We start from the raw sequence: 8,741 nt of genomic DNA, 5'->3' as shown, positions 1-8,741 counted from the left end.
TTTCTACTATGTATACGTATATGTGTGTGTATATATATGTATACACACACACACACACACACACACACACACACACACACACACACACATATATATATATATAGATAATGCAGCATGAAATATAATAACCAGGTTTTCAGTAGAAAGAAGCTTTGAGGAACAGGGTCAAAGAAAGGAAGGGAAATCGGCATTTCTATGTTCCTGAGGCCACATCTGAGATGTAACAAATCCCTAAGTAAATATTTTTTAAAAATAAAAATATATCTAATTAGGTAGATGTGAATATAGATCCACAGGAATCAAAGGAAGAAAGGGAGGGAGGGAAGGAGAGAGAGAGAGAAGGAAGGAGAGAGAGAGGGAGAGCTAAGAGTGAAGAGAGAGAGAGAGAAGGGGAGAAGAAAGAAAAAGTTCTTTTATAGTATTCCTCATATAACATCACCCTATATCTCAAATTGTGGGACGTAAGTATTTGTCAATTTTTTTGAATCATTATAAAAATTATTTAAAACTGGGTAAAACTAGGTAAGATTTTAGTCCGTGCATCCAGAGTAAAGATGCTCTTTAGAAACAACTTTAGAATATGGTTACTTCTTCTTTCCCCTCTGTTTACTAACAAGTATGGACTAGCAGACTATCCAGTACAACCTACTTCCAGTTCTCTCTGAAGCATTCTAAGCCAGAATGTAAGAGTACTGACAGAATAGCAATTACAACCCACACAATTCATTACCCCTTTTAACAAAGTTCCTTTGTCTTGTAGCATAAAGAAAATGAAACCATGAATTGATACCCAGTCCTGTATTTCTGAAGCTATAAATTCTGTAGAATTATGTACCGAACTACCATTTGGTACTATTACTTGAGGGTTCTGTTTATTTGTTTGCTGCTATGTTTTGACTAAGGGAATAAGGAGCTTTCCAGAGAAACAGCTTGCCTGCCTCCCCCTAAAGCTTGCTTTATTCTTCAAAACCACAGACTCATTTGTGTTTGGTCATGTTTTAAAACCCATGTCAAATCTGACTTTAAATTTGGAACAAAACATGAATTTTCAGGCCTTTTTTCTCTTTATTCTTGGTAAAAAAAAAAAATGTTCTCTCTCTAAGAAAAATAAAAATATAAACGGCTTTCTCAATATCTAATTTTTAAAACATTTAAATAAATCAATACCATATGGATTTTCTTTCCTTTACAATATATGTTTTAAAAAATCTGTAGAAGAAAATGTCTTGCATTTTTACCTAAAACAAAATCTGTCAAGAAAGGTTCTCAGCTGCTCAATACAGCACATTTACTCCACTCTCCAGATGTCCAATAGTTCTTTTTGCCCTGCTATAAATCACCTATTAAGGATAGTTGACTATCTACTCCAGATTAGGGAACCTTGGCAGCTGTGAGACTAAGGAGCCTAGAACTACCAATTACTTTGAATAAAGTTCTGAAATACTAGCAAAAGGACACCTGCATAAAAATCAATGGTCTCTACACTATGTTTTGATGTTTTAGAAGAATAAAAAAATCTGGCACGCTTCTCTTCGGTGCTCATCATAAATTTAAATATGATGCAAAGCCAGGGAGACAGCACTGGAATTGGCCTTTTGAGAAATGTTTCTAAATAGAGTGGCAATAAGGATCTTGATAAAGTTCAACTACTCTTCTTTTGGTTGTAGAAAATGGATAATGGATAAAGTGGGTAATGTTGATGGCACTTTCCTGAGTGCATGAGAAAGAAAGCCCTCTTACCTTATTGCTCCAAATTATGTTTCTGTTTAAAAAAAAAAATTGTATTCGTACTGTATATTTATATGTCTTTATTTCCATTTTATTCACTGCATCTACTATGAATTAAAAAAAAATTGGAAAACATTTCACTATAGCAGACAAACCCACTTTGTGCAATCAAGTGGTGGTGGTGGGGATAAAAACTTTAAAAGATGTCTAATTCTAGTCCTCTTAGCCTTGTTCTTCTATGCTTTCTTATGGGTATTAAATGAACCCTAACTTTATTTGAGATTTAAAATCATATAATTCATGAAAAATCCTGAGCACCATGTCTAGCATACACTAACATTCATTACCATAAAATAGTAGCTACTTATTATTGTTATTATCACTGTGAATTTGCATTCGTTAATATTTTTATTATCTCAGTTACAAAATTGCTCTCTGGTAAAGTGAAATATGTAGACAACACCTAATCATCCACTAAAGATATCCATAAAATAGTGTAATAGAATATTGCATTAGGAAAAAAACAATCAAAAACATCTGGTACAATTCTGTCATTTTATACCTAAGACAGCTAAGAATCAGCAATATAGTGTGTTGACTAATATCCCTTGCATGTTTCCAAACAGTGACACTCTGCGTGGAAGGCTGGTGTACATGTCTGCATACATTTCTCTTTTGCTTTATTTCACCTAAGGCTTCAGAATTCTAGGAGTCTGAAAGTTTTACTGGCTCTCCTGATAGAAAATACCTGCTTTTTCGAGCAGTCTCGTTTGAGGGAGTGCCAACAAAGTGTTTTCTCAAATGCCCCTACATGTACACACAATAACAACACAAACCGCACAACACCATGGTTCTAGCTTCATTCTGAACACTCCAAAGTGGCTACACTTAACCTCTGAGAATTTCATCTGCTGCCATAGATACATTCTATAGGAGAGAAGACAGGAGAATCTAAGCAATTACAGTCTTGAAACGAATTACAGAATTTCTAAAGTCCTTCAGATCCTACTCCTGCTCTGCTTTTGTCTGTACTATACCAAGTATATAACTGTATTTTCTATCGCAACAGCCTGAAGCAACATAAACATGAAAATAAGAATTGTAAAATAGCATTTCTGACCCCAAAAATCTTTTTTGTGGAAAATCCCAAATAATTCTGAGAAAATTTAAGTCTTTCTCATCCGTAGATTAGTCTTCTAGGGAATGCGTTGAAATTCATTTTCCTGCTCTCTTCCTCGATCTGCAAACTCTTACTAAAGGTTCCATTTGCATTGCTAGCACTCAGCAAATGTAAGTGTTACATCGCTGCCCACCAGTGGTTCCTAATTTGGTGTTCAGTATGCACTGAGGCTGGCAGGGACTCTTGTGAGTACAGATGTCCACACTCAAGGAAGTAGGGTAGCTGGTACCTTATGACTTCAAGATGCTTATACCAAACAGCTCATCAGCTGAAACATGAAATTACCAATATCTGACCATTTATGACAAATTATATGTGGCTCAACCTAATAGCTTTACTGGCTCTTATATTGTAAAATTTTCACTCTGGGATTCAGAAATGAGTCCATGGAGGCCAGGCCATAATACAACAAGAATGAATACCTGTGCACAGAAATCACCTTACCTCTCCCTCAAACTCTGACCCATTGTTTAAATTGTCCTAATTCTCTTTCCAAATGAAGAATTCTTTCCCAGAATGCTACATGCTTCCTTACATGGGCCACCCCATTTAATGCCCCTAGACATATTTAAATATAAATCTAATTATAGTTCAGGAATAAGATTTGCCTTTGCTACACTCGGCCCTCTATGATGGGTTATTGCCATAACAACAGTGGCTGAACCTCAATTGATGCGGAAGAGTCTGAATTTAGCCATAATTTTCTCAACATGATCATGTTCAATGCTAACATCATCATCAAACAAATATTAATACAATATAGAATTGTTTAAATATGTGCTACATATTTAAATCTGAATTTTTCTTACAGATGGAATTCCAACTCATGTCTCTCCACTCTGACTGACTCCTCTAAGGCCTTCTGCATTTGTCTCTTCTCTTCCTCCTTGTCACTGACACCTTCCAATTTATTGTACCAGTGAATTTAATTAATAAATTTTGAACTGTTTCTTCCACATCATTAACAAAGGCATTAAATAGAAACAATGTTAGGTGATAGTCGTTCCCAGTGTCTGAATAATTCTCAGGGTGCAGCAAAGGGATCAAGTTCCCAGAGCCCTGAAGACAAGGAGTAACATCCCAAAACATGGACTCATTTTCCACTCCACTTTCATTGGTCGAGCAGCTGACAGAACAAAGCCTCTCGATACCTGGCAAACGAATGCAGTGTTGTCTCATGAATTGACTGCTTCTCTGAGGTACTCACAAGTGTATTTGGAGAGAAACTTCGAGAACAAGTTGAGAATTCGCTGTCCTATGAAACCAGAAAGATTCCACAAAAGAATCTGGAGGTCAATCTGGAGGCAATGCTTCAGGGAGAGGAAGCGACTTCTGCAGTTACTAGGAAGCTGCAGAAACAGGAGAAGAAACGCTTCAAGAAGAAAAAGAAATGGTTGGCTGCAATTGCCCTCACATCTTCAGAAAACATCAGTAGCACACCAGAGGAGTGTAAGAAGGCAAGTAAAAGACCCAAAAAGAAGAAAAAGAAAAAGCTCCAGAAGTCTCTTCTTTATCCAAATCCAAGAAAAATAAATCTTTTTTCCAAGGAGGAGCTGGTTGGTAGTGATCTTGAAGAAACAGCTAGCAGTGGAAGTCTCTCCAAGACTTCCCTAAATATTTCCCTAAAGAGGAACCAGTTGGTGAACCTGAGAAGGCAGAAAACAGGTGTGTCCCCAAGAAAAAGAGAAAATTCTCTTCTAAGGAGGAGCTTCTCCACAGTGGACCTGAAGAGGCTGCTGGCAGCAAGAGCAGCAGTTCCAAGAAACAAGAAAAAGCCCCAAAAGCTATCCTGGGAGGATTGGAATGGACAATACTCTGGTAAGGTATTACCACCCACAGTGAAAATTCCCAACCCATTCCCTATATCCCAATAAAAACAAATTCACACACACACACACACACACACACACACAAAATCCTAACATCTATCCTACATCTTCTCACTGCCTATTTTTTTTCCAACTGTACACACTGCTATATATTATCACCATTAATTCAAAATTTTTTTAATCAAAAGGAATCACAGCTGGGCCCATTGGTGTGAATTTATTTAAGCAGACAGTAAATGTATGAGTAAATTTCCATCATTTTGGACTATCATCCTACAATAAATTATGAAACTGGAGAAAATATGTCTTATTCATAAAATATACAGCAAGTCCTCACTTAATGTCACCAATAATAACTCTACAACTTTAAGAGAATCGACATATAATGAAACCAATTTTACAACAGGCTAATTAACATAAACAAGTGCTAAGCTCCTAGAGCATCTCATCGACACTATAGCAAATGATGTTGAATAAATGACGTTATTCAAAAACCTGCTGTATCTATAAATTGCAAATCAATTTTTTGGTTTTATTAAATTTATTGGGGTGTCATTGGTTAATAACATTATATAAGCGTCACATGTACAATTCTATAACGCATCATCTGTATACTGCATTGTGTGCTCAGCACCCAAAGTCAAATCTTCCGTTACCATATATTGAATCCCCATTTGCCCTCTTCAACCTCTTCCACCTTCCCCTCTGGTAACCACCGTACTATTGCCTATGTCTATGAGTTTTGTTTTGTTTGTTGCTATTTCACATTCCACATATAAGTGAAATCATATGGTTCTTGTCCTTTTCTGTCTGACTTATTTTGCCTAGCATGATATTCTCAAGACCTCATACACTGCTGGTGGGGATGTAAATCGGTACAGCCACTATGGAAAATAGTATGGAGGTTCCTCGAAAAAATAAGGGTAGCATTACCATATGACTCAACAATTCTTCTTCTGAGTATCTACTCCAAAAACTTGAAAACATTTATCCATAAAGATATATACACCCCAATGTTCATTGCAGCATTATTTATGGTGGCCAAGACATGGGAACAGCCTAAGTGTCCTTCAATGAATGACTGGATAAAGATGATGTGGTACATATATACAAATGGAACATTACTCATCAATAAAAAATATGAAATATTGGCATTTACAAATCAATCTTCTTACTAATAAATACCTAAGAAAAATTGTGGGAAAAAGTCTTGTCTTCTAGTCATCCTGCCCTTGTTTATCAAATCTTAATCCTAAACTCTACTCGCTTTTTTTCCCTTTCTCCTCAATACCCTGGTGCTGACATGAGCTCATATTTTCCCATTCAAAATTCATATTTAGGAAGAGATTTGGAAAACTTATTTATTCAGTCAACAAAATTGTCTTGTATTATGTTCCTGGTAATGTTCTAGGCATTGGACATACAAAAGCAAATAAAAGAGTCAAAATACCTATAGCAAAATAATTATGTTCTAGAAATAAAATTAGCTAGTAAACAGATAAATATATAGTATTTCAGATCGTGATAAGTGCTACAAAGAAAACTTAAGTAGGTTAAGATATAAATGAAGTGTCAGGTTAGGGGGGTTGACTGTTAGTAAAAAGTTCTTCACTGATAAGATAGCCTTTAAGCACAGCATTAAAAGAAGTAAGGGAATAAGCAGTGGGTTACTGGGGAAAGAGCACTCCAGGCTGGGAAAAAAAGCGAGTACTAATGCCCTGAGTCAGAGCATAGCTGGGTTCAAGGAAGACCAAAGAGAACAATGCATCAGGAGGGCACTGAATCCGCAGGTCCAAGAGAAAATCAGGGGATTTAACAGGAGGTCAGATTATATAGAACTTTCTAAACCTAGCGGAGATTACAGTTGTATCCATATTGAGGTGGAAATTCATTTTGAGTAAAGGAATACTACTATGTTACTTGAAACATAAAAAGAATTCTGTTCTTTACGGTTTTTAAGATGGCCATGTATAAAAGAATCACCCTGGAATCATGTTAATATGCAAATTCTGCTTCGCTGAGTCTGAAATTCTGCATTTCTGAGAGGCTCCCCAGTCATACTGATATTCTTGGTCAGTGGACCATACCTTAAGTAACAAAGTTCTATACCACAGATTCTCAAGGGATGGTCCCCAGACCATCAGCATTCACATCACCCAGGAACTTACTAGAAGTAAAAATTCTGTGGTCCCACTTACTAAATCACAAGCTCTGGGTGTGGAGAATAGCAATCTATATTTTAACAAGACTTTCAGGTGATTCTGATTTATGGTGAAGTTTGAGAACTACAACTTAAAATATGTTATGAATGAAATATTATGAATGATATATCATAAATATACTACAAGGTAGCAAATGTGGAAGCAAGGAGAACAGTTAGGAACTATTGGGATAGGAAGAGACAATAGTAGCTTGAGCCAGGATGCTTTGGTGGATGTGATGAGAAGGAGTTTGAAGGTATAGCCAATAAGATATATGGAATATATGAGACTGAAAGAAATAAAGGGTGAGCTTGAGGCTTTTGTTTCAATAACTGATAGAGTGGAGTTGCCATTTATTGACTAATAAAACAAAGATGGTATGGAGCAGACACAGGAGAGAGTTGGGAATGTGATTTGGACTTCTTAAGTTTGAGATACATACTATACATATTCAAGTTGAGATGATGACTAGGTGTTAGAAATAGGATTCTAGAGGTCAGGGAGAAGTGTAGGCAAATGATGTGAAATTGACAGTTGTATTTGAGAGCTGATGGCATTATAGCCATGGAAATAAATGAGACAACTGATGTAGTCAATGCAAACAGAAAAAAAGTAGGCCCAAGTAAGCTCTAAAGTATTCCAATTTTAGAAATCTGTCAGATATGAAGAAACCAGCAAAGGAGCCTCAGAAGGAGAAAATGACCAAGTAGGAGAAGGAATCAAAAAAGATAAAAGATAACAGTGTGTAAGCTGGGAACTGTTTCACTTGAAGGAGGACAAAAGGTTTTGGCTAAGGCCATGTTCCTCAAATTGTGCATTTAGGGTAGAGAAGTATGGGGCTCACACCAGTGGATAAAGTTCCTGAAGTGATTATCATATAGGTCATTCCATGACTAAAGTCAGCACTATCTTTTTTATTTTATTTTTTGATAATTTTTAGATTATAATTAAGTATAATAAAGATAATAAGACTCATATATTGCCCCACTGTTCACAAGTCAGATCATCCAGTAAGAACTTATAGTCCCATGCTTCCCTCTTTCAGTGTAACTAATTAGGAAACTTAATGCTAGTACATACCAGTCCCAATGGGCTTATAATTAATATCTGCATCTTATATAGATTCACTTTATGTACCCTGCCCATTCTATACATGCCCTTCACCATGTGTCTACCATGTGTGTTCTCTATGGTAGTAGGCAGTGAATATTTTTTTTTTTTTTTTTAATGTTGAATTAGTGAACTAAAAGGCAAACCCTCTTAACTCTCTATTTCTGTCCTCAGGAATATGTTTTTATAATATTAGTTATTTTTGATCTTATAAAGTTATATAACTTATATTTGAAAAAATGCTTTAAAGTAATAAAGTGTTCTCCCATATATTGTCATGTTTAACCCTCAAACATCCCTGTTACAAAGGCCAGGCAAGTGACATTATCACTACCTTATAACTGTGAAAAATAAGTTTCAAGGTCAGACATGTAGTTAATGAAAAAACTAAGGCTAGTATCTAGGGTCCCTCAGCTCCTGGGCAGGATGCTCCCCATCCTACTCCACTGCTTCAAGTATGATCCATACACAAATGGGAAAACCAAAGTCCAAGTCTGATTTTTTCCTATAAGATCAATGAAAATGATTTTAAATCTGTTTTCATTTTACATTATTTCTTCACCAAAAGAATATGATACAGTCTGCATTATTTGAAGCTACAATCTGAAGCAGTAAAATACAATTGTGTTTTAACATATATGTACATAATCATAATTATATCAATATTGGGGAACAGTTCTAGTCAATTTGTCA

The sequence above is a fragment of the Pteropus vampyrus genome, unplaced genomic scaffold, assembly GCF_000151845.1.
Source record: "Pteropus vampyrus isolate Shadow unplaced genomic scaffold, Pvam_2.0 Scaffold153, whole genome shotgun sequence".
In the NCBI taxonomy this organism is placed as follows: domain Eukaryota; kingdom Metazoa; phylum Chordata; class Mammalia; order Chiroptera; family Pteropodidae; genus Pteropus; species Pteropus vampyrus.
Note: the sequence above shows the minus strand (reverse complement) of the source record.